Source organism: Mobula hypostoma, chromosome 15 (assembly GCF_963921235.1).
Source record: "Mobula hypostoma chromosome 15, sMobHyp1.1, whole genome shotgun sequence".
NCBI classification, from domain to species: Eukaryota; Metazoa; Chordata; class Chondrichthyes; order Myliobatiformes; family Myliobatidae; genus Mobula; species Mobula hypostoma.
This window is the reverse complement of record NC_086111.1, coordinates 15,131,533-15,157,338: the sequence shown is the minus strand read 5'-3', so window position 1 is coordinate 15,157,338 and position 25,806 is coordinate 15,131,533. Positions and strand designations below refer to the sequence as shown.

At 43.3% G+C, this 25,806-nt stretch overlaps 1 protein-coding gene across 3 annotated transcripts in view; it reads left to right on the top strand.

The window, feature by feature from the left end:
* Positions 1 to 12,761: 12,761 nt before the first annotated feature.
* Positions 12,762 to 25,806, top strand: part of abhd14b (abhydrolase domain containing 14B) — a 42,419-nt gene continuing 29,374 nt past the window's right edge. Inside the window, exons 1-2 of one of the 3 annotated variants that reach the window (XM_063067768.1) lie at positions 12,791 to 12,867; positions 15,465 to 15,603. The gene's annotated coding sequence lies outside the window, so the exon portion shown is untranslated. Of the gene's footprint in view, positions 12,868 to 15,464; positions 15,604 to 25,806 lie in introns of all 3 variants that reach the window. The other 2 variants (XM_063067769.1, XM_063067770.1) reach the window with 2 other exon arrangements.

Below are 25,806 nucleotides of genomic sequence, written 5' to 3'. Positions count from 1 at the left end.
TGGGTTATCATTGATATTTGACTGCAATGTCTTATGCTTCACCATAACAGGGTTATTGAAGGAGATCAATCCTAATGGGCTCTCAGTGTTCAAAGCGGACAGGTCTAAAGACCTATCTGGAGAAAAGGAAAGGGAAGGGGTATAGAAACATAGAAACATAGGAAAATAGGTGCAGGAGTAGGCCATTCGGCCCTTTGAGCCATTTATTATGATCATGGCTGATCATCCAACTCAGAACCCCGCCCCAGCCTTCCCTCCATACCCACTGATCCCCGTAGCCACAAGGGCCATATCTAACTCCCTCTTAAATATTGCCAATGAACTGGCCTCAACTGTTTCCTGTGGCAGAGAATTCCACAGATTCACCACTCTGTGTGAAGAAGTTTTTCCTAATCTCGGTCCTAAAAGGCTTCCCCTTTATCCTCAAACTGTGACCCCTTGTTCTGGACTTCCCCAACATCGGGAACAATCTTCCTGCATCTAGCCTGTCCAATCCCTTTAGGATTTTATACGTTTCAATCAGATCCCCCCTCAATCTTCTAAATTCCAATGAGTACAAGCCCAGTTCATCCAGTCTTTCTTCATATGAAAGTCCTACCATCCCAGGAATCAATCTGGTGAACCTTCTTTGTACTCCCTCTATGGCAAGGATGTCTTTCCTCAGATTAGGGGACCAAAACTGCACACAATACTCCAGGTGTGGTCTCACCAAGGCCTTGTACAACTGCAGTAGTACCTCCCTGCTCCTGCACTCGAATCCTCTCGCTATAAATGCCAGCATACCATTCGCCTTTTTCACCGCCTGCTGTACCTGCATGCCCACTTTCAATGACTGGTGTATAATGACACCCAGGTCTCATTGCACCTCCCCTTTTCCTAATCGGCCACCATTCAGATAATAATCTGTTTTCCTATTTTTGCCACCAAAGTGGATAACTTCACATTTATCCGCATTAAATTGCATCTGCCATGAATTTGCCCACTCACCCAACCCATCCAAGTCGCTCTGCATCCTCCTGGCATCCTCCTCACAGCTAACACTGCCACCCAGCTTCGTGTCATCCGCAAACTTGGAGATGCTGCATTTAATTCCCTCATCCAAGTCATTAATATATATTGTAAACAACTGGGGTCCCAGCACTGAGCCTTGCGGTACCCCACTAGTCACCGCCTGCCATTCTGAAAAGGTCTCGTTTATTCCCACTCTTTGCTTCCTGTCTGCTAACCAATTCTCCATCCACATCAATACCTTACCCCCAATACCGTGTGCTTTAAGTTTGCACACTAATCTCCTGTGTGGGACCTTGTCAAAAGCCTTTTGAAAATCCAAATATACCACATCCACTGGTTCTCCCCTATCCACTCTACTAGTTACATCCTCAAAAAATTCTATGAGATTCGTCAGACATGATTTTCCTTTCACAAATCCCATGCTGACTTTGTCTGATGATTTCACCGCTTTCCAAATGTGCTGTTATCACATCTTTGATAACTGACTCCAGCAGTTTCCCCACCACCGACGTTAGGCTAACCAGTCTATAATTCCCCGGTTTCTCTCTCCCTCCTTTTTTAAAAAGTGGGGTTACATTAGCCACCCTGCAATCCTCAGGAACTAGTCCAGAATCTAACGAGTTTTGAAAAATTATCACTAATGCATCCACTATTTCTTGGGCTACTTCCTTAAGCATTCTAGGATGCAGACCATCTGGCCCTGGGGATTTATCTGCCTTCAATCCCTTCAATTTACCTAACACCACTTCCCTACTAACATGTATTTCGCTCAGTTCCTCCATCTCACTGGACCCTCTGTCCCCTACTATTTCTGGAAGATTATTTATGTCCTCCTTAGTGAAGACAGAACCAAAGTAATTATTCAATTGGTCTGCCATGTCCTTGCTCCCCATAATCAATTCACCTGTTTCTGTCTGTAGGGGACCTACATTTGTCTTTACCAGTCTTTTCCTTTTTACATATCTATAAAAGCTTTTACAGTCAGTTTTTATGTTCCCCCAGTTTTCTCTCATAATCTTTTATTCCCTTCCTAATTAAGCCCTTTGTCCTCCTCTGCTGAACTCTGAATTTCTCCCAGTCCTCAGGTGAGCCACTTTCTCTGGCTAATTTGTATGCTTCTTCTTTGGAATTGATACTATCCCTAATTTCTCTTGTCAGCCACGGGTGCACTACCTTCCTTGATTTATTCTTTTGCCAAACTGGGATTCTTTGGCCAATTGTTGTAGTTCATCCATGCAACCTTTAAATGCTTGCCATTGCATATCCACCATCAATCCTTTAAGTGTCATTTGCCAGTCTATCTTAGCTAATTCACGTCTCATACCTTCAAAGTTACCCCTCTTTAAGTTCAGAACCTTTGTTTCTGAATTAACTATGTCACTCTCCATCTTAATGAAGAATTCCACCATATTATGGTCACTCTTACCCAAGGGGCCTCTGACGACAAGATTGCTAATTAACCCTTCCTCATTGCTCAAAACCCAGTCCAGAAGAGCCTGCTCTCTAGTTGGTTCCTCGACATGTTGGTTCAAAAAACCATCCCGCATACATTCCAAGAAGTCCTCTTCCTCAGCACCTTTACCAATTTGGTTCACCCAATCTACATGTAGATTGAAGTCACCCGTTATAACTGCTGTTCCTTTATTGCACACATTTCTAATTTCCTGTTTAATACCATCTCCGACCTCACTACTACTGTTAGGTGGCCTGTACACAACTCCCACCAGCGTCTTCTGCCCCTTAGTGTTACGCAGCTCTACCCATATCGATTCCACATCTTCCCGGCTTATGTCCTTCCTTTCTATTACGTTAATCTCTTCTTTAACCAGCAACGCCACCCCACCTATGCTTGATGCAACCTACATTTAATGTGCATACCCTCAAATCATTTTGCTTCCTGGAGTACTCTATGCTGCTATATTGGTCATTCTGGCTACCTGGAGAATTCATGGCTGTTATTATCACAGCCTGTGTACATTCTGCCACAGGCCGATACTGACCTGGCTCTCGAACTATACAGGGCCATCTGCATCCAGGAAACTGCACATCCGGAGGCTGCTTTCATCATCACCGGAGACTTTAATCAAACATCGCTGACTAAAGCTTATCCAAAGTTCTGCCAACACATCCAGGTGAACACACAGGGAGAAAACGTACTCGACCACTGCTACTCTCGCTAATACAACACCTACGAAGTGCTCCTCTATCTGACATTTGGGAAGTCTGATCACTCCTCCGTCTTGCTTCTGCCCGTGTATAGGCAGAAGTTGAAACAGGCAGAAGCCATAGTGGTCCGACCAATCAGACTCAGTGTTACAGGACTGCTTTGATGACATCAGCTGGGATGTGTTCTGAGTTGAGGACGTCTCTGAGTACACGTAAGTGTTCACAGGCTTCATCCGGAAGTGCACTGAGAATGTCGTTCCCCAATAATTGGCCCAGGTCTACACAAAGCGGAACCTTGGATTGATAGTTCTGTGCGCACTGCACTCACCGTGCAAGGCAAAACTGTTGCCCCTGAAAACTGATGAGCTCAAGAAAGGTCACTATGATTTACAAAGAGCCATCAAGACAGCAAAACGTCAAAAGGTTCAGAAAACTAGGGGCCATGAGAAGGCATTGGTGGACAGGATTAAGGAAAACCCCAAGGCATTCTACAAGTATGTGAAGAGCAAGAGGATAAGATGTTAGAGGATAGGACTAATCAAGTGTGACAGTGGAAAAGTGTGTATGGAACCGGCGGAGACAGCGGAGGTACTTCATGAATACTTTGCTTCAGTATTCACTTCAGAAAAGGATCTTGGCGATTGGAGGGATGACTTGCAGTGGACTGAAAAGCTCGAGCATGTAGATACAGTATTAAGGAAGAGGATGTACTGGAGCTTTTGGAAAGCATCAAGTTGGATAAGTCACTGGGACCGGACGGGATGTACCCCAGGCTATTGCAGGAAGTGAGGGAAGAGATTGCTGAGCCTCTGGCGATGATCTTTGCATCATCAATGAGGACAGGAGAGGTTCCGGAGGATTGGAGAGTTGCGGATGTTGTTCCCTTATTCAAGAAAGGGAGTAGGGATAGCCCAGGAAATTATAGGCCAGTGAAGTGAGTCTTACTTCAGTGGTTGGTAAGTTGATGGAGAAGATCCTGAGAGGCAGGATTTATGAACATTTGGAGAGGCATTATATGATTAGGAATAGTCAGCATGGCTTTGTCAAAGGCAGGTTGTGCCTTACGAGCCTGATTGAATTTTTTGCGGATGTGACTATACACATTGATGAAGGTAGAGCTGTAGATGTAGTGTATATGGATTTTAGCAAGGCATTTGATAAGGTACCCCATGCGAGACTTATTGAGAAAGTAAGGGGGCATTGGATCCTAGGGGACATTGCTTTGTGGATCCAGAACTGGCTTACCCACAGAAGGCAAAGAGTGGTTGTAGGTGGGTCATATTCTGCATGGAGGCCAGTGACAAGTGGTGTGCCTCAGGGATCTGTTCTGGGACCCCTACTTTTCATGATTTTTATAATTGGCCTGGATGAGGAAGTGGAGGGATGTGTTAGTAAATTTGCTGATGACATAAAGGTTGGGGGTGGTGTGCATTGTGTGGAGGGCTGTCAGAGGTTACAACGGGACATTGATAGGATGCAAAACTGGGCTGAGAAGTGGCAGATGGAGTTCAACCCAGATAAGTGTGATGTGGTTCATTTTGGTAGGTCAAATATAATGGCAGAATATAGCATTAATGGTAAGACCCTTGGCAGTGTGGAGGATCAGAGGGATCTTGGGGTCCGAGTCCATAGGACACTCAAAGCTGCTATGCAGCTTGACTCTGTGGTTAAGAAGGCATATGGTGCATTGGCCTTCATCAATTGTGGGATTGAGTTTAGGAGCTGAGAGGTAATGTTGCAGCTATATAGGACCCTAGTCAGAGCCCACTTGGAGTATTGTGCACAGTTCTGGTCACCTCACTACAGGAAGGATGTGGAAACGATAGAAAGAGTGCAGAGGAGATTTACAAGGATGTTGCCTGGATTGGGGAGCATGCCCTATGTAGGTTGAGTGAACACAGCCTTTTCTCCTTGGAGAAACGGAGGATGAGAGGTGACCTGATAGAGGTGTACAAGATAATGAGAGGCATTGATCATGTGGATAATCAGAGGCTTTTCCCCAGGGCTGAAGTGGCTAGCACAAGAGGGCATAGTTTTAAGATACTTGGAAGCAGGTACAGAGGAAATGTCAGGGGTAAGTTTTTTTTTACGTAGAGAGTGGTGAGTGCGTGGAATGGGCTGCTGGTGGCTGTGGTGGAGGCGGAAACAATAGGGCCTTTTAAGAGACTCCTGGATGGCTACAAGGGCTATGGGTAAAGCCTAGGTAGTTCTAAGGTAGGGACATGTTCGGCACAGCTTTGTGGGCTGAAGGGCCTGTATTGTGCTGTATGTTTTCTATGTTCTATGTTTTCCAGTTCTCCAGAACAATGCTGGAATCTATTGATTCTTGAAAGATCATTACTAATGCCTGCACAATCTTTTCAGTTACCTCTTTTAGAACCCTGGGATGTAGAGTCCAGTGGAACCAGTATTATGTATGTGCTCCCTAAATTATAGAAGTTACATTCAGTAGTATGACCAATTGCACAGAATAGAGGTTTTGCATTTTCAGAACAAAAGGCATAGGATTCCAGTTTCCAGGTAAATGCTATGAGTTAAGCTGTTGTAAACATTGTTATTTTATGTACCAGGTATAGGTCCAAGTGACTTATCTACCTTCAGACCTTTGTTTCCCAAACACCATCTCCCTAGTAATAGCAATTGCACTCGCTTCTGCCCCTTTGACACTCTTGAACTTCTGGCACACTACTGGTGTCTTTCACAGTGAGAAGTGATGCAAAATAATGCAAAATGCAGTTTGTCTGCCATTTCCTCGTCCCCCATTACCTTCTTTCCAGCATCATTTTCTGAAGAAACTTCTGGCATCCTGTTTAACATTATAGGCTAATTTGCCTTCATATTTTGTCTTTTCACCCTATATAACTTTTTAGTTGCTTTCTGTTGGTTTTTTAAAAATTCCCAATCCTCTTAACTTCCTGCTAATTTTTGCTTTATTTTATGCCCTCTGTTTAGCTTTTATGTTAGCTTTGACTTCCCTTGTCAGCCACAGCTACATCATTCTGCCTTTAAAGTACTTCCTCTTGTTTGGGATTTATCCTTTGCCTTCTGAATTGCTCCCAGAAACTCCAGCCACTGCTGTTCTGCCATCGTATCTACTGGTGTCCCCTTCCAATCAACTTTGGCCAGTTTCTCTCTCATGCCTCTGTAATTCCCTTCAATCCACTGTATTACTGGTACATCTGACTTTAGCTTCTCCCTTTCAAATTGCATGGTGAATTCTAACATTTCAACTGTTTCCTGAGGGTTCCATTACCTTAAGTTCCCTAATCATGTCTCGTTCATTACACAACACCCATGCCAGAGTAGCTGATCCCAGAGTAGGTTCAAACAGAGCAAGGTTGCTGGTGAGCACAGCAGGCCAGGCAGCATCTCTAGGAAGAGGTACAGTCGACGTTTTGGGCTGAGACCCTTCGTCAGGACTAACTGAAGGAAGAGCTAGTAAGAGATTTGAAAGTGGGAGGGGGAGGGGGAGATCCAAAATGATAGGAGAAGACAGGAGGGGGAGGGATGGAGTCAAGAGCTGGACAGGTGATTGGCAAAAGGGATATGAGAGGATCATGGGTCGGGAGGCCCAGGGAGAAGGAAAAGGCGGCGGGGGGGGGGGAGAAATCCAGAGGATGGGCAAGGGGTATAGTCAGAGGGACAGAGGGAGAAAAAGGAGAGAGACAGAAAGAATGTGTGTGTATAAATAAATAACGGATGGGGTAAAAGGCTTTATCTAACGAATATAATATTAAACACACAGCGCATATTTTCCCCGCATGAATATAGCGATAAGTCAGTTATCAGGGGAGGACAGGGGAGCTTGAAGTAAGTGTTGAACGAACCTGCAGTAGAAATGTCAGAAGCAGGTTCGATATTATCATTTAAAGTTAAATTGGATAGGTATATGGACAGGAAAGTAATGGAGGGTTATGGGCTGAGTGCAGGTCGGTGGGACCAGGTGAGAGTAGCGTTCGACACGGACTAGAAGGGCAGAGATGGCCTGTTTCCGTTCTGTAATTGTTATATGGTTGTATAAGTCAATAGTATCATAACATTTTAAGTAACGTTTGGATATTAAACACAGCACGTATTTTCCTCATATGAACATATAAAATCATTGCAACGCACCAATATCGCTGAATCAGTGGGAGCCCTGGGCTTGTTTTCCTGCAACAAGATGGTCCTATCGAGGGGTGATGGGAGACAGTGATACTCGAAGGGGGTTCCTTATGTCCAGTCTAATCCGCAATTTAGTTTTTGTTACATTCATCGCAGGGATATGTTGGAAATGGAAGCAACATTTTCGGTGCTTCCGTGGCTTTCTCAGGATATTGAGCCATGACTTTGATCCAGAATGCCAGCAGAGATGTTATGTCAAACAGACATTTCAGCCTGCCGTCATTTGCAAGCTCGAGGAGTTGATCTCCTTCCCGCGCTGACATGGATGACGCGCGGGTAATGGCTCAACAGTGGGCATGACAGGGAATGAGGAAAGGTGCAGCTGACAAGGAAAGGTGCCACCCGTGACAGGGAATGAGGAAAGGTGCAGCTGACAAGGAAAGGTGCCACCCGTGACAGGGAATGAGGAAAGGTGCAGCTGACAAGGAAAGGTGCCACCCGTGACAGGGAATGAGGAAAGGTGCAGCTGACAAGGAAAGGTGCCACCCGTGACAGGGAATGAGGAAAGGTGCAGCTGACAAGGAAAGGTGCCACCCGTGACAGGGAATGAGGAAAGGTGCAGCTGACTCATCGCCAAATCATATCGTTTCCTCGCGGCCCGGTCGCGCATGCTCTGCGGCCCGGTACCAGTCCGCGGCCCGGTGGTTGGGGACCGCTGATCAACAGGATCTAGCTGCCAATTAGCCTCTGAATTCTGTACCTTCATTGGCCAACAGGCAATCCCTATATTTGTATCTTCTAACTTACCAGGCCTACTCTGAGCCATCAATATTGATTCTCTCAGAATAATACATCACTGATTGAGGTCCTCCAATTCATTCTTCAGACTTGCTATTGTTTTTTACTGACGTCTTACAATGTCTTGCTGCCAACAGCCAGGAAACAGCCTGCTGGCTATCCTTTCTCCTGGGAAAACCCAGTGATTTAAGTATGGAAACAATGCGGTGTCCCATTTCAACCATGGAGAAATCTGGCTGGTCCAGTCAATCTATTGGCCTCCTGTAATCCATCCGTAGGTTAGCGAGATTCCAAAGCCCTCACTATTATTTGTCCACTCTGGGATTCTGCATCTCTCAAACAGAGTGTCGACCTTTTAAATTTTCTATAAAGAAATGCATTTCTGCTCAAAAAGCCATACCCTGCTCGCAGCACCAAATGTAATGCTGTATCAGGTTTGCAGGTCTGCCGAGTAAGACAGTAAATGCACTGACTTCGAATAGGTATATTAATCATTTATTTACAAACAGTAAAAATTCAACCTAACATTCATGTTCCCTAAGTTACAAACGCTACAAAGCTGAATATTCAACGAATATATGTACTTAGCTAAAACTGTGCACAGAGCATACCTTCATACATACAATATTGGACATTTTGACCCTAGAACGAAGATGCCAGCTGTTCCTCTAGCCTCTCATAAACTTATATAAGGTCTCCATCTCTACAGAGATAACAAACCTGGTTGGTCCAATCTAGACGGTATCCTCTTCTTCACCCTCTCCAGAGCCTCCATATCCTTTCTATAACAGGGTGATCAGAAATGAATGCAATACTCCAGACATAGCTTATCCAGTTTTATGAAGCTGCAACGTAAATCCAGTACTCAACCAATATCCCCCATTTTATCCCCCCTTGTTCAATCCCTTCCTACCTATGTTCATGACACTTCTCACGCTCTTAAACTTCTCGATGATTTTAAGTTCCCTGGCCTCCACCACTTTATTTTCACCATGGATGTCCAGTCCCTATATACTTTCATCCCCCATCAGGAAGGTCTCAAAGCTCTATGCTTCTTTTTGGATTCCAGACCTAATCAGTTCCCCTCTACCACCACTCTGCTCCGTCTAGCGGAATTAGTCCTTACTCTTAATAATTTCTCCTTTGGCTCCTCCCACTTCCTCCAAACTAAAGGTGTAGCTATGGGCACTCGTATGGGTCCTAGCTATGCCTGCCTTTTTGTTGGCTTTGTGGAACAATCTATGTTCCGTACCTATTCTGGTATCTGTCCCCCACTTTTCCTTCGCTACATCGATGACTGCATTGGCACTGCTTCCTGCACGCATGCAGAGCTCGTTGACTTTATTAACTTTGCCTCCAACTTTCATCCTGCCCTCAAGTTTACCTGGTCCATTTCCGACACCTCCCTCCCCTTTCTAGATCTTTCTGTCTCTGTCTCTGGAGACAGCTTATCCACTGATGTCTACTATAAGCCTATTGACTCTCACAGCTATCTGGATTATTCCTCTTCTCACCCTGTCTCTTGCAAAAACGCCATCCCCTTCTCGCAATTCCTCCGTCTCCGCCGCATCTGCTCTCAGGATGAGGCTTTTCATTCTAGGATGAGGGAGATGTCTTCCTTTTTTAAAGAAAGGGGCTTCCCTTCCTCCACTATCAACTCTGCTCTTAAACGCATCTCCCCCATTTCACGTACATCTGCTCTCACTCCATCCTCCCGCCACCCCACTAGGAATAGGGTTCCCCTGGTCCTCACCTACCACCCCACCAGCCTCCGGGTCCAACATATTATTCTCCATAACTTCCGCCACCTCCAACGGGATCCCACCACTAAGCACATCTTTCCCTCCCTCCTCTCTCTGCATTCCGCAGGGATCGCTCCCTACGCAACTCCCTTGTCCATTCGTTCCCCCCCATCCCTCCCCACTGATCTCCCTCCTGGCACTTATCCATGTAAGCAGAACAAGTGCTACACATGCCCTTGCACTTCCTCCCTTACCACCATTCAGGGCCCCAAACAGTCCTTCCAGGTGAGGCAACACTTCACTTGTGAGTCGGCTGGGGTGATATACTGCGTCCGGTGCTCCCGATGTGGCCTTTTATATATTGGCGAGATCCGACGCAGACTGGGAGACCGCTTTGCTGAACACCTACGCTCTGTCCGCCAGAGAAAGCAGGATCTCCCAGTTCGAATCCAACCGGTTCCCTAGCATGCTTTCCATCTGTGCTGGATTACGAGCTGGTGATCTCTTTGGAAACTCACCCAGCAGAAGGCAATAACAAACCTTGCCTTGTAACTTGTAACTGTAACTTGCCTTGTACGTGGTTCTCCACTATGTCAGAGAGGTGTGGAGGGAAATCGTCTGCTAACTGGAGAAACTCGGGATGCGACGTACCTTTCCTTTCCTTCACTGATATAGTAGACCAACAGGCCTTTTTCTGTGCTGCATGTGTTCATTGTTCTTTGAGAAGTTCATTTAATTGTCATTCAAAAACAATACACAAATACAGTGTTCCTCCAGGGCCAAGGTGCAAAACACAGTTACAGCAGTCATACACACCACAAAGCACAAATAAGATAGCAGTAAGTATGCAATTGCACAAGAAATACAAACATTTGTATAATAAAGCCTAAGACCCTGAGTTGTTGGCAAGATCAAGCCTGCAGCAGTCTGCAGATGAACACAATCCAGCTCCTCTTCCACCGAGCAAACACTGGAGAGCAGCATCAGCGCCAGTGTGGACGCTGCACCACATTGCCTCCAGCATCACCTCTCCTGGGCACCTGCCATGGACGTCACTGCAGCATGAGGCATAGCCAGTGCTACAACTGAGGCCAGGCAAGCTCCCCTGCCATCGGTCCTACCAATAAAACAGTGAACCAGAGCTGCATTACCAGTGTCCAACAGGGTCTTGCGATCACAAGAAAAACAACTATGACAATCACCCACTGTTCGGCTGCACACTGCATTCAGGCACTGACTCTGACAGTCACACTCAGTCCAGCTTTGCCACTATTGAGCAACTCTCTGATAGGGTAGACCTGAAGTTCTTAATGTCCAGCAGCATCTTGTGATCATAAAAAAGACGTTTACAAAAGACAATATCATCTGTAGTTGGCCCTATAGAGGCCGCTGCAGACATCCCACCTCTCCTGGAAGTTCTGGGAGTCTCCTGCATATTGACAGTAGCTCCCTGACGCCCAGAAATTACATACAATATCCCGGAAATAGATTTTTTTGAGAGGAAGAGGGAGAGGGAGAGTGAGCATCCTGATTGGTCTCTCTTCGTGCTAACAGTGGTCCCCAACCACCGGGCCGCGAGGAAACAATATGATTTGGCGATATGAAACGATATGAGTCAGCTGCATCTTTCCTCATTCTCTGTCATGCACTATTGAATTTTAACGCTTGCGAGGTCATCGGTGACCCATTTGTGAATGTTCCTGGTGAATCATCCATGTCAACGCGGGAAAATGATCAACTCCTCGAACTTGCAGATGACGGTGGGCTGAAAAGTATGTTTGACATAACATCTCTGCCGGCATTCCAAATCAAAGTCAAGGCTAAATATCCTGAGATAGCCACGAAAGCACTGAAAATGTTGCTTCCATTTCCAACATCATATCGCTGCAAAGCGGAGTTTTCTGCAATGAATGCAATGAAAACTAAATTGCGGAATAGACTGGACATAAGGACCCCCCTTCGAATATCACTGTCTCCCATCACCCTTTGATAGGACCGTGTTGTTGCAGGAAAACAAGCCCAAGGCTCCCACTGATTCAGCGATATTGGAATGTTGCAATGATTTTGTATGTTCATGCGAGGAAAATATGCGCTGTGTATTTAATATTAAATTCGTTAGATAATCCCCTTTAGAAACGAAATTGAGTGTATTAGCTACTTACAAGTGACTTATAGTTGGCGTATCACCTATATTCCGGTCGCGTTTAACACCCCCCCCCACCTCACCCCCGGGGTCGGCCGGTCTGCAAGAATATTGTCAATATTAAACCGGTCCGCGGTGCAAAACGGGTTGGGGACCCCTGATTTAAACTAGCTGGCTAGCTGCCAAGGAGCTGCGCTATTGATGTCCTACGTGATGAGGCTAAACTCCCTGTAGACTTGCTTAAAGTTGTAATAGAATAAACATGATAATATAAGTACATATTTTAATGTCACATTTGCTGCATATACCCAACTTGGTTTACAGATTAGACAAAATCACTAAACAAAGTACAGTATTACATACACCCTTGGAGGTCGACCGGGGGGGGGGGGGTGGAATATGGGATTGCGGGGAGGCGGGGGTGCTACCTCCCTGAAATGAATTTTTGCAGGGTGGGATGTCTGCCGCTGTGTCCGAGTGTACCGCCATCTTGTGGGAACTTCTCAAAATCACGGGAAGTTTGGAGTAGAGCGAACTATCCAAAATCATGAAAAGTGTGGAATTTGGAGAATTTGTTTCCTGTGATTTGTGAATCAGAAAATATAGTTTTAAAGCAATTGCCAAAAAAAACATATTCTTCCTGAGGCTTCTGGGTTCTGGATCACACAGGATGAAACGGTGGCTAAAATCTCTAAACAGTAAGTAATTTGCGCGGGAAGAGCAAACTCTCTCCATTGCTCCCTTTGCAGGGTAAACATTGAAAACCCAGCAGTGCTGATCGCGAGCAGTAGAGGGCGCTGACGAGGGATTTCCTCATTCCTGGTCCCGGAATGAGCTGGTGATCCGCAAGAACGCAGGCTATGCCGAGTGGGCAACTTTAAAAGCTTCACCCAAAGGACATAGGTTGGTGCAACCTCTTCCTCACGACTCTAGTCTCTCTGTCACTTAAGCATTCCAAATAGTTCCTTTCCTTTGTCTTTTCGCTATAAACTTGCAATTTGTGGGGATATAGCATGCGTGTCGGCCCTCCGTTTTTGAAAGGACGCTGTTGCAGCCGTTACGCCCTATTGAAGCCTCGGTTTCTGAGAATTATACCACGTCGCCTCGGGTCTGGACTGGTTATAGGTAAACGTAATCCAGCTAGTCCCACTCCTATGCTCCCTCCCCGAAATTCTCCAAATTCCCATACTTTTCCGGATTACATATCTAACCTGTGTATGTGGGTGTGTGAACTTTATCTAACCTCTGTGTGTGTGTGTGTGAACTTTATCTAACCTGTGTGTGTGAGAGAGAGAGACTTTATGCACTTTCTAACCTGTGTGTGTGTGTAACTATGCACTTTCTAACCTGTGTGTGTGTGTGTGTGACTTTATGCACTTTCTAACCTGTGTGTGTGTAATGTTATGTACTAGCTAACCTGTGTGTGTTTGTGAGTGTGTGTAACTTTATGCACTTTCTAACCTGTGTGTCTGTAACTTTATGCACTTTCTAACCTGTGTGTCTGTAACTTTATGCACTTTCTAAACTGTTTGTGAACTTTATACATTATCTAACCTGTGTGTGTGTAACTTTATGCACAATCTAACTTGTGTGTGTGTGAACTTTATGCACTACCTGTGTGTGTGAACCTTATGCGCTATCTAACCTCTGTGTGTGTGTATGTATGTAACTTTATGCACTTTCTAACCTCTGTGTGCATGTGAACTTTATGCACTATCTAACGTATGTGTGTGAACTTTATGCTCTTTCTAACCTGTGTGTGTAACTTTATGCACTATCTAACTTGTTTGTGTAACTTTATGTACTATCTAACCTGTGCGCATGTGTGTTTGAAATGTATGCACTTCCTAATATGTGTGTAATTTTATGCACTATGTAACCTGTGTGTGTGTAACTTTATGCACTATCTAACCTGTGTGTGTGTAATGTTATGTACTAGCTAACTTGTGTGTGTGTGTATGTGTGTAACCTTATGCACTTTCTAACCTGTGTGTGTGTGTAACCTTATGCACTTTCTAACCTGTGTGTGTATGAGTAACTTTATGTACTATCTAACCTGTGTGTGTGTGTGTGTGTAACTTTATGCAATAGCTAACCTGTGTGTGTGTATTAACATTTGCTTGATAAGCCTCAGATCATAAGACATAGGAGGACAATCAGCCCATTGAGACTGCTCTGCCATTTCATCATGGCTGATCTTGGATCCCACTCAACCCCATACACCTGCTTTCTCGCCATATCCTTTGAGCCCCGACTGATCTGGAAACGATCAACTTTCGCCTTAAATATACCCACAGACCTGGCTTCCACCGCAGTCAAAGGCAGCGCATTCCACAGATTTACCACTTCTGGCTAAAAAAGTTCCTCCTTACCTCTGTTCTAAAGGGTCGCTCCTCAGTTTTGAGGCTGTGCCCTCTAGTTGTGGATACCCTGACCAGAGGAAGCATCCTCTCCACTTCCACCCTATCTAGTCTTTCAACATTTGGTAGGGTTTCAATGAGATCCCCCCCGCATTCTTTTAAATTCCACTGAGTACAGGCCCAAAGCTACCAAACACACTTCATATGTTAACCCCTTTATTCCCGGAATCATCCTTGTGAATCTGCTCTGGACTCTCTTCAATGACAACACAACACATATGGGGCCTAAAACTATTGACAATACTTCAAGTGCGGCCTGACTAGTGTCTTATAAAGACACAGAATTATCTTTGATTTTATATTCTATTCCCTTTAAATGCCAACATTGCATTTGCCGCCTTTACCACAGAGTCAACCTGTAAATTAACCTTCTGGGAGTCTTGCATGAGAACTGCTAAGTCCTTCTGCACCCTGATGTTTGAACTTTCTCCCCATCTAGATAATAGTTTGCACTGTTGTTTTTATTACCAAAATGCATTATCATATATTTTCCAACACTGTATTCCATCTGCCACTTTTTTGCCCATTCTTCCAATTTGTCCAAGTCCTACCGTAATCACATTGCTTCCTTAGCACTACCTGTCTGCCTATCTTCGTTTCATCTGTAAACTTTGCTACAAAGACATCAATTCCATTATCTAAATCATTGACAAACAATGTGAAAAGCAACAGTCCCAATACTGACCCCTGAGGAACACCACTAGTCACCACTGGCCAACCAGAAAGGATCACTTTTATTCCCATTCACTGCCCCCTGCTATCCATGCCAGTACCTTTCCTGTAACACCATAGTGTTTTGTTAATCAGCCTCATGTGTGGCACCTTATCAAACACCTTATGAAAATCCAAGTAAATGACATCCACTGCTTTTTCTTTGTCCACCCTGCTTGTTACTTCCTCGAAGAACTCTGATAAATTTGTCCGGCAAGATTTCCCTTCACAGAAACCATGCTGACTTTTTTTTTATCATTAGTCTCCAAGTACCTTGAAACCTCATCCTTAATAATAGTCCAACTCTCTCCCAACCACTGAGGTTAGGCTAACTGTCCAATAATTTTCTTTTTTTTTGCCTTCTTAAAGAGTGGAGTGGTATTTGTAATCCTCCAGTCCTCCAGGACCATGCCGGAATCAAATGATGCTTGAAAGATCATGACCATTGCATCCATTATCTCTTCAGCAACCTCTCTCAGGACTCTGGGATGTAGTCCATCTGGCCCAGGTGACTTATCCACCTTAAGACCTTTGAGTTTGTCTAGCACTTTTTGCTTTGTAATAGCAATGGCCCCCGACACTCACGGACCTCTGGCACACTACTAGTGTCTTCTACAGTGAAAACAGATGCAAAGTAGCCATTAAGTTCATCTGCCATTTGTTCCCCATTACTACCTCACCAGCATCATTTTCCAGTGGTCCAGTATCAACTCTCACTATTATATAACTGAAAAACTTTTGGTATCTTGCTTTATATTATTGGCACGTCTTCCCTCGAATTTTAAAAGCTTCCCAATCATCCAACTTCTCACTCACTTTTACTACCCTATATGCCCTTTCCTTGGCTTTTATGCAGTCCTTAACTTCCTTTGTCAGCCGCGGTTGCCTACCTCTGCTATTTGAGAACTTGTTCCTCTGTGGGACATATCTTGTGAACTATTCCTAGAAACTTCAGCCATCTCGGCTCTGCCGTCAATTCCTGCCAGTATCCTCCTTCAATCCACCTGGGCAAGCTCCTCTGTCATGCTCCTGTACTTTCTTTATTCCATTATGATATTGATACATGTGAGTTATGCTTTTCCCTCTCAAATTGCAGTATGAATTCAATCATATTATGATCACTGTCTCCTGAGGGTTCCTTTATGTCAAGCTCCCTAATAAGATCTGGGTTATTACACAACACCCAATCTAGGATAGCCTTTCTCCGAGTAGGCTCAATCACAAGCTGCTCTAAAAAGCCATCTTGTAGGCATTCAACAAATTCCTTCCTCTTGCAATCTGACACCAACCTGATTTTCCCAATTCCCTTGCATATTGAAGTCTTCCATTACAATTGTCCTTATTACATCCCATTTCCAGCTCCCTTTGCAATCTTAACCCCACTTCCTGGCTACTATTTGGAGGCCCGTATATGATTCCCATAATGTTTTTATTTTAACTCTCACAATTTCTTAACTCAATTCACAAAGATTCAACATTCTCTGACCCTATGTCACCTCTTTTTAAACATGTAATTCCATCTCTTACCAACAGAGCCACACCACTGCCTATGCCTTCCGACTTGTCCTTTCGATACAAAGTATATCCTTTGATATTAAGCTCCCAACTATGGCCTTCTTTCAGCCACGATGTCAACATCATACTGACCAATCTCTAAATGCAGCACGGGTTCATCCACCTTATTCTGAATGCTCTGTGCCTTTAAATACAGCATCTTCAAGCCTACATTCTTCACCCTTTGAATTTTGCCTCTGTGGTACAATTTAACGCTTTACTCTGGCTACATTTGTAGCCAATCATTGACTTTTTCTTCCTTACATTCATGTTACACCCATCATCTACTTGTAAACCTGCTGGTTCATCCTCAGCTCTTTCATCCTGATTCCAATCCCTTGCCTTGTTCTGCATCTAATCTGTGTAAATATATGAATTATTTAACTGGGTATATTGAAGAAGCTTTAGTAACTCCTACAAACAGGGCGGTACGGTAGCGTAGTGGTTAGCACAGTGCTTTACAGTAGGGTTCCATTCCTGCCGCTCCCTGTTTGTACATTCTCCCGGTGACCACATGGGTTTTCTCTCTTAGTCCAAAGTGGTCTGTTAATTGGTGATTGTAAATTGTCCTGTGATTAGGCTAGAATTAAATCGGGTTTGCTGGCTCAAAGGGCCAGGAGGGCCTTCTCCGCACTGTGTCTCAATAAATAAATAAATCCCAGGCAGATTTTAAATGGAAATGTAAATATGGATTAAATCTCAACTCAGCTTTGCTGCTTCAGGTTATGTTTGAACTTTCTTAGTATCAGTTCTGCTGATCTTCTGTTAGATCCTGATACTTTTGCTATCCAAAGGTTCCTGGGAAGTTGCGAATGGTGCATAAATCTTCTTTCTTTCTTTTTCAATCTTTTTATTAGTTTCATAAAAATAACATAACATGGTAGTAGTACAAAGTTATTGGGAATACATTGTTATAATTAGCATGAGTGATTATAAAGCCAGATAACACTTAAATATTAAACTCCCAATCATATAGGGTACAAATGAATAATATAAAACAAAGAAAAATATCTAAAAAAAAATGAAAAAGGAAAAACAAAATAACCCCCCAAAAAACTAATCTAAACAGAATTAATCAACTAAACTAAAAAAAAGACATGGGTTGTTTTGTAGCATCGTAAAAGAAAGGAGAAAAAAGAAAACCTTAGTGTCGACGACTCCATTCCTCTCAACCAACGTTATAGAGAAAGTTTGGAAATAGTCAACTTACATCATATGAAAATGTTGAATAAATGGCCTCCAAGTCTTTTCGAATTTAATAGAGGGGTCATAAACAACACGTCTAATTCTTTCCAAATTTAAACACAGCATAGTTTGAGAAAACCAATGGAATGTGGTAGGAGGATTAATCTCTTTCCAATTCAGCAAAATGGATCTTCTAGCTATTAAAGTAAGAAATGCAGTCATCCGATGAGCTGAAGAGGTTAAATGTTTGATTCTATCATTGGTAACCCAAAAATAGCAGTAATTGGGTGAGGTTGTAAGTCTATATTCAAAACCATTGAAATAATATCAAAAATATCTTTCCAATATTTTTTCAACAAAGGACATGACCAAAACATGTGAGTTAAAGAAGCTATCTCGGAGTGACATCTATCATATATAGGATTTATATAAGATTAATAACGAGATAATTTATCTTTGGACATAAGAGCCCTGTGCACTACTTTAAACTGTATCAACGCATGTTTAGCACATGTAGAGGATGAGTTAACTAATTGAAGAATTTTTTTCCCATTTTTCAATCGGTACAGTGATCTTAAGTTCTCTTTCCCAATCAGTTTTAATTTTATTAGATACATCAGGACATAAATTCATAATTATAAATAATTGCTACAACACCTTTCTGAAAAAGATTTAAATCTAAAATTTTTTCCAAAATATCCATTGGATATAAACGTGGAAAATTAGGAGAAACAAAAATTAAAAAGTTTCTAACCTGTAGATATCTAAAAAAGTGAGATCTAGGTAAATTATATTTATTAGATAGTTGTCCGAGGGACATAAAACAATTATCCAAAAATAAATCACGAAATCGTACTATACCTGTGATTTTCCAGCCTAAATAAGCTTGATCCATAGTGGAAGGTTGAAAAAAGAAATTAGATATAATAGGACTTGCTAAAATAAATTGGTTCAACCCAAAAAATTTTCCAAATTGAAACCATATACGTAAAGTATGTTTAACTATTGGGTTATTCATTTGTTTATACAATTTAGAAAGAATAAAAGGAAGCGAAGTTCCTTGTAAAGAATTACATTCAAGATTTACCCAATGTGGACTTGTTGATAATTTTATGAAGTGTTACAAGAGTGGAAAATGAACAAGAACGAGGAGTAAAACAAAGTAAAGAAAAGGGAGAAACAGCCGCTGCCATGACTAGAGATAACAAAATTTACAGTGATTACAGTTAACCTGTAAAATACCCAGATTCAAGCGATGCCACAGAAAACTAACAAGTTTCTAGAGAAGTACAGAAGCAACTGTACCATAATTACTAGAAAATTCACTGAACAATTACACGTATATTGGTGATTATATAAAAATACAAGCAAGTATTGGGAAGATAAACTACAAGGAAAATAACAATTCTATACCCAGTCCAAAACGTGTGAATCAGAAGGTTCCAGGTTTGAACACACTCCAGATATGAGCACAAAACCCTAACGCCACTGCACTGCTGTTTCTTTCAGCTGAGACTTTAAACCAAAGCTGCACCTACACACAGGCGGATCTAAATGATGCTAATGTACTATTTTCAAGGTCAAGGCAGCTGTCCAGATGCCCTGGCCAATCTTTATCCCTGGTATACCTTTTCTGTGATGAGGTGTCTGGTGTTATGACCTTGGTGCTAATGCTGATGGGAGACTGTTGGTTGCAAACAAGCTATTGGCCTTCTTAAAGCAATGGCTACATTTGAAACACAAGAATCTCTGCAGATTCTGGAAATTCAGAGCAATGCACACAAATTGCTGCAGGGACCCAGCAGGGCAGCAGCGTCATGGAGGGGAACCAATTGTTGAGGTCTTCATCAGGACTGGAAAGAGGAAAGAAGCCAGAATAAGAAGGTGGTGGGGGGAGGGAAAGGAGCATATGCTGGCATGTGATAGGTGAAAGCAGGTGAGGGGGAGGGTAGGTGGGTGGGGATGAAGTGAGAAGCCAGGAGGTGATGGATGGAGAATAGATAGATTCCTTATTGATCCCAAAGGAAATTACAGTATCATAGAAATTACAGTAGCATTACAAGTGCACAGATATAAATATTAGAAGAGAACGTAGAATACAGAAATCTACAGCACATTACAGGCCCTTTGGCCCACAATGTTGTGCTGACCATGTGACCTACTCTAGAAACTACCTAGAATTATCCTATGGCACAGCCCTCTATTTTTCTAAACTCCATGTGGTAAGAGTCTCTCAGGAGACCCTATTGTATCCACCTCCACCCACATACCCACTGTTAAAAAACTTACCACTGATATGCCCTCTGTACCTACTTCCAAGCGCCTTTAAACTATGCCCCCTCGTGTTAGCCATTTCAGCCCTGAGAAAAAGCCTCTGGCCATCCACACAATCAATGCCTCTCATCATCTTATACACCTCCATTAGGTCACTTCTCATCCTCCGTCACTCCAAGGAGAAAAGGCCAAGTTAGTTGAAAGAATGAAAAATAAGTTACTACAAACAGTCTAATGGGGGGCGGGGGCGTGGTCATCACTTCTCTGGCTATAGGTTGACTTATTATAGAGCCTAATGGCCGAGGGTAAGAATGACCTTGTATAGCGCTCTTTGGAGCAGCACAGTTGTCTTAGTCTATTACTGAAAGTGCTCCTCTGTTCAGCCAAGGTGGCAAAAACATTGTCCAGATTTGCCAGGATTTTCTGTAGGGTCCTTTGTTCTACCACGGCCTTCAGTTTGTCCAGCTTGTCTCCTACAACAGAGCCAGCCTTTCTAATCAGTCTGCCATCCAGATGCACCCCAGGTACTCCTCGCCACATCCATGTCTTCACCATCAATAGTAACAGGGAGAAATGCGGGGTTAGTCTTCCTAAAGTCCATCACCATCTCCTTTGTCTTACTGATGTTGAGCTGCAGGTGACTCAGCTTGTATCATTTGATAAAGTCCTCCATCAGGGTCCTGTATTCCTGTCCTCCCAACTATTGCTGAGTCATCAGAGAATTTCTGCAGATGATATGACTGTGTTGTATCTAAAGTCCAAGGTAGACAGAGTAAACAGGAGGGGCGCCACTACAGTCCCCCATGGGGCCCTGATGCTGATCACACAGCTCTGAAGCTGCACATACCGTGGTCTGCCAGTCTCTTATCCAGGATACAATGGAAGCGCCAACCTGCATCTAACAGAGCTTTTCCCCCTAACAATGAAGAAGAAATCTGATCGGAGAGAAGAGTGGATCATGGGTTATATTTTCAAGAAATTAAGAAGCGTTTCATTGGTTGTGAAGTGTTTTGAGGTGATCTTTTACTGTTTCACTAAGTTTCAATGTACATGTGACAAATAAAGCTAATCTTATAACCACTATCGAGATGGGAGGAGTACCAGATAGCTATCTTTCAAAGTTCACTTTACACTTTACCATTAGACTAGTGCAATCCAGGTTAGGTTCTGATTAAAGCATTCCCCAGAGTGCCATGCCATTAAAGTTTCCTCTACATTGCCAAATCACGCACTTATGGCAATGGGTGGCTGTAGTTAAAACAAAAATAGATGGACCTGCACTTATATGATACCCTTCATGCAACATTCAGAACTTTTGTGTCAAATTAAGTCAGTGAGGATTGTGCTGGCTATCATGACTTGCAGAGTCATGTGCCAAAATAGCATGCCCATGACTCTGCAAGTCATGATAGCCTTCCTCACTGTTCACAACACCCCCCCAATCTTGGTGTCATTAACAAGTTTGCTGATCTGGTTAATCACATTATCATCCAGATCATTGATATATCTGTAGATGACAAACAGGAATGTAATGACACAATTGTAATGGGGGACTTCAATATGCAAGGGGATTGGGAAAATCAGGTTGTTGTCGGATCGCAAGAGAGGAAATTTGATGAATGCCTATGAAATGGCTTTTTGGAACATCTTGTGCTTGGGCCTACTCTTGAAAAGTCTATCCTAGACTGGGTGTTGTGTAATAACCCAGATCTTATAAGGGAGCTTCACGTAAAGGAACCCTTAGGAGGCAATGATCATAATATGATTGAATTCTTATTGCAATTTGAGAGGGAGAAGCATAACTCACATGTATCATTATCACAATGGAATAAAGGGAATTACAGGGGCATGAGTGAAGAGCTTGACCAGGTGGATTGGAAGAGAATACTGGCAGAAATGACGGCAGAGCAGAGTTGGTTGAAGTTTCTGGGAAAAGTTCACAAGATGCAGGATAGGTAATGTCCCACAGAGAAAGAAGTTCTCAAATGGCAGAGGTAGGTCACCATGGCTGACAAAGGAAGTTAAGGACCGCATAAAAGCCAAGGAAATGACATATAAGGTAGCAAAAGTGAGTAGGAAGTTGGATGATTGGGAAGCTTTTAAAATCCAACAAAAGGCAACTGAAAAAGTTATAGAAGGGAAAAGATGAAATATGAGGGCAGACTAGCCAATAGTATAAAGCAGGATACCAAAAGTTTTATCAGTTATATAAAGAATGAAAGGGAGGTTAGAGTTAATATTGGACCACTGGAAAAAGATGATGGTGAGGTAGTAATGGGGGACAAAGAAATGGCAGATGAACTTAATGGATACTTTGCATTTGTCTCACTGTGGAAGCCACTAGCAGTGTGCCAGAGGTCCATGAGTGTCAGAGAGCAGGAGTGAGTGCCATTCCTATTACAAAATGAAAAATTGCTAGGCAAACTCAAAGCTCTTCAGGTGGGTAAGTCACCTAGGCCAGATGGACTACATCTCAGAGTCCTGAGAGAGGTTGCTGAATAGATAACGGATGCATTGGTCATGATCTTTAAAGAATCACCTGATTCTGGCATGGTCTCAGAGGACTGGAAGATTGCAAATGTCACTCCACTTTTTAAGAAGAGAGGACGGCAAACAAAGGGAAATTATTGGCCAGTTAGCCCAACCTCAGTGGTTGGGAAAGTGCTGGAGTCTATTATTAAGGACGAGGTTTTGAGGTACTTGGAGACTAATGATAAAATAAGTCAAAGTCAGCATGCTTTCTGTAAAGGGAAATCTTGCCTGACAAATCTGTTAGAGTTCTTCGAGGAAGTAACAAACAGTGTGGACAAAGGAGAGGCAGTAGATGTCATTTACTTGGGATTTTCGTAAGGTGTTTGACAAGGTGCTACACATGAGGCTGCTTAATAAGATAAAATCCTATGGCGTTACAGGAAAGATACTGGCATGGATAGTAGAATGGCTATCATAGCAGGAGTAGCTAGTGGAAATAAAAGGGGCCTTTTCTGGTTGACTGCCAATGACAGTGGTGTTCCTCAGGGGTCAGTATCAGGACCGCTACTTGTCACGTTGTTTGTCGGTGATTTAGATAATGAAATTGGTGGCTTTGTAGTAAAGTTTGTAGATGATATGAAGATAGGTGGAGGGGTAGGTAGTGCTGAGGAAGCAATGCGATTGCAGCAGGACAGACAAATTGGAAGAATGGGCAAAAAAGTGGCAGATGGAATACAGTGTTGGGAAATGATAATGCATTTTGGTAAAAGGAACAATAATGTGGGCTATTGTCTAAATGGGAAGAAGGTTCTAAAATCAGAGATGCAGAGGGACTTAGGAGTCCTTGTGCAAGGCTCCCAGAAGCTTACTTCACAGGTTGAGTCTGTGGTAAAGAAGGCAAATATAATGTTAGCATTTATTTCAAGGGGAATAGAATATAAAAGCAAGGAGATAATGCTGAGCCTTTACTAGTCTGGCCGCACTTCCAACCTTGTCAACAGTTTTGGGCACCATATCTCAGAAAGGATGTGTTGTCATTGGAGTCCAGAGGAGGTTCACGAGGATGAACCTAGGAACGAAGGGGTTAACATATGAGGAGCGTTTGGCAGCTTTGGGCCTGTACTCACTGGAATTTAGAAGAATGCGGGGGGGATCTCATTGAACCTATCGAATATTGAAAGGACTAGATAAGTTGGATGTGGAGAGGATGTTCCCTATGATGGGGGTGTCCAGAACTAGAGGGCACAGCCTCAAAATTGAGGGGCGAACCTTTAGGACAGAGGAAAGGAGCAATTTTTTTAGCTGGAGGGTAGTAAATCTTTGGAATGCTCTGCCACAGACTCTGGTGGAGGCCAAATCCAAGCAAGTATTTAAAGTGGAAGTTGATTGTTCCGGATCAGTTGGTGCATCAAAGGATATGGCAAGAAAGTAGGTGTATGGGGTTTAGTGGGATGCGGGATCAACTGTGATGGAATGGTGGAGCTGACTTGATGGGCTGAATGGCATAATTCTGCTCCTATGTCTTGTGGTCTTATGGACCCAGCACCGATCCCTGTGGCAAACTGCTAGTCATGTGCCTGCAGTCAGAGAGGCAACCCTCCACTACCACTCTCTGGCTTCTCCCACAAAGCCAATGTCTAATCCAGTTTACCACCTCATCTTGAATGTCAGGCGACTGAACCTTTTTGACCAGTTGCAAAGAGAGGTATGAAGGCCCTAGTCCTGAAGCTTTGCAGTGTATTTGGATGGAATAATGATGCTGAAAACCAAGCTGTAGTGGATGAACAACAGCCTGTCATACAAGTTCCTGGTGTCCAGTTGATCCAGAGCAGAGTGAAGGGCCAGATAAATCACATCTGCTATTGACCTGTTGTGGCAGTAGGCAACTTGGAGCCAATCTGAGGCAGGAGTTGATTTGCACCACAACCAAGCTCTTCTTGGGCATTAGTGCAGTACCTACCTTTTTTTTAGCAGGTGGGAAATTTTGACTGCAGACACGAGAGGTTGAATATGTCTGTAAGTATCATTTTGCTCTAATGTTCATGGAAATTTCTTCTCGAATTTCTGGAATTCTCTGCCCAGAGAGTTGTGGACATCAGCTCATTAGAAGTACTGAAAATGGCGGTGGATATGTTTTTGAAGGATTGAGAGTGATGTGGATCTGGCATAGAGAAAAACTTGTGGTCTGCGGTGTTATCATCCATGATTACGTTGAATGATGGGGCAGGCTTTAGAGACCTAGTAGCCTACTCCTGCTCCTATCTTCTTCTCTTGAGAGTTGTACAGAACAAAAGCGGGCCTTCTGGCCCAACTCATCCATGCCAACCATGTTGCCCATCTACCATATCACATCTCCCCGCATTAGTTCCTCTCCAAATGCCTATTTAAACATTTTAATTGTATCTGCCTGTACCAGCTCCTGTGTGGCCTGTTTCAGATAACTACCTTCCTCTTTTAGAAAAACTTCTCTCAAATCTTATGTCTTCTGAGTTAAGACTAAATGAGCTAAGGTTTTTCTCTTTGGAGTGAAAGAGGATGAGAGGTGGCTTTTAGAATGGTATAAGATGATAAGAGGCATAGATTGAGCGGATAGGCAAAGACTTTTTCCCAGGGCAGAAATGGGTAATACAAGGGTGAATAATTTTAAGGTGATTGGAGGAAAGTATAGGGGGGATGTCAGAAGTAAGTTATTTACATAGAGAGGGTGAGTGTATGGAACACCCTGCCAGGGACGGTGGTAGAGACAGATAAATTTGGGACATTTAAGAAACTCTTAGGCACATGGATAATAGAAAAATGGAGGGCTACGTTGGAGGGGAGGTTTGGATTGTTCTTAGAGTGGGTTAAAAGGTCAGCACAACATTGAGGGCCGAAGGACCTGACTGTGTTCTGGAACTACTTCACATTTCTCCCCTCCCATTTTAAACCTGTGCCTTCTGCCTATTTTTGGAAAAAGACTCTTGACTGTCTGACTAAGAGACTTAGTTTGGCATTGTGTTCAGTACAGGCATTGTGGGTTGAAGGGCCTGTTCCTGTGATGTGCTGGTTTATACGTTCTGTGTAGTGCACTGACCAGGATTGGGCCTAGCAGTGCTGCAATAAGACATCCCAACTCAATGACTTGATCCATGAGGGAAAGCATGCCAGTTGCCATCTTCACTACCCAGCCATCCGTGTCACTATTTTCCTTGTATTCTGTTCAGGTTCAAATTCAAGTTTATTGTCA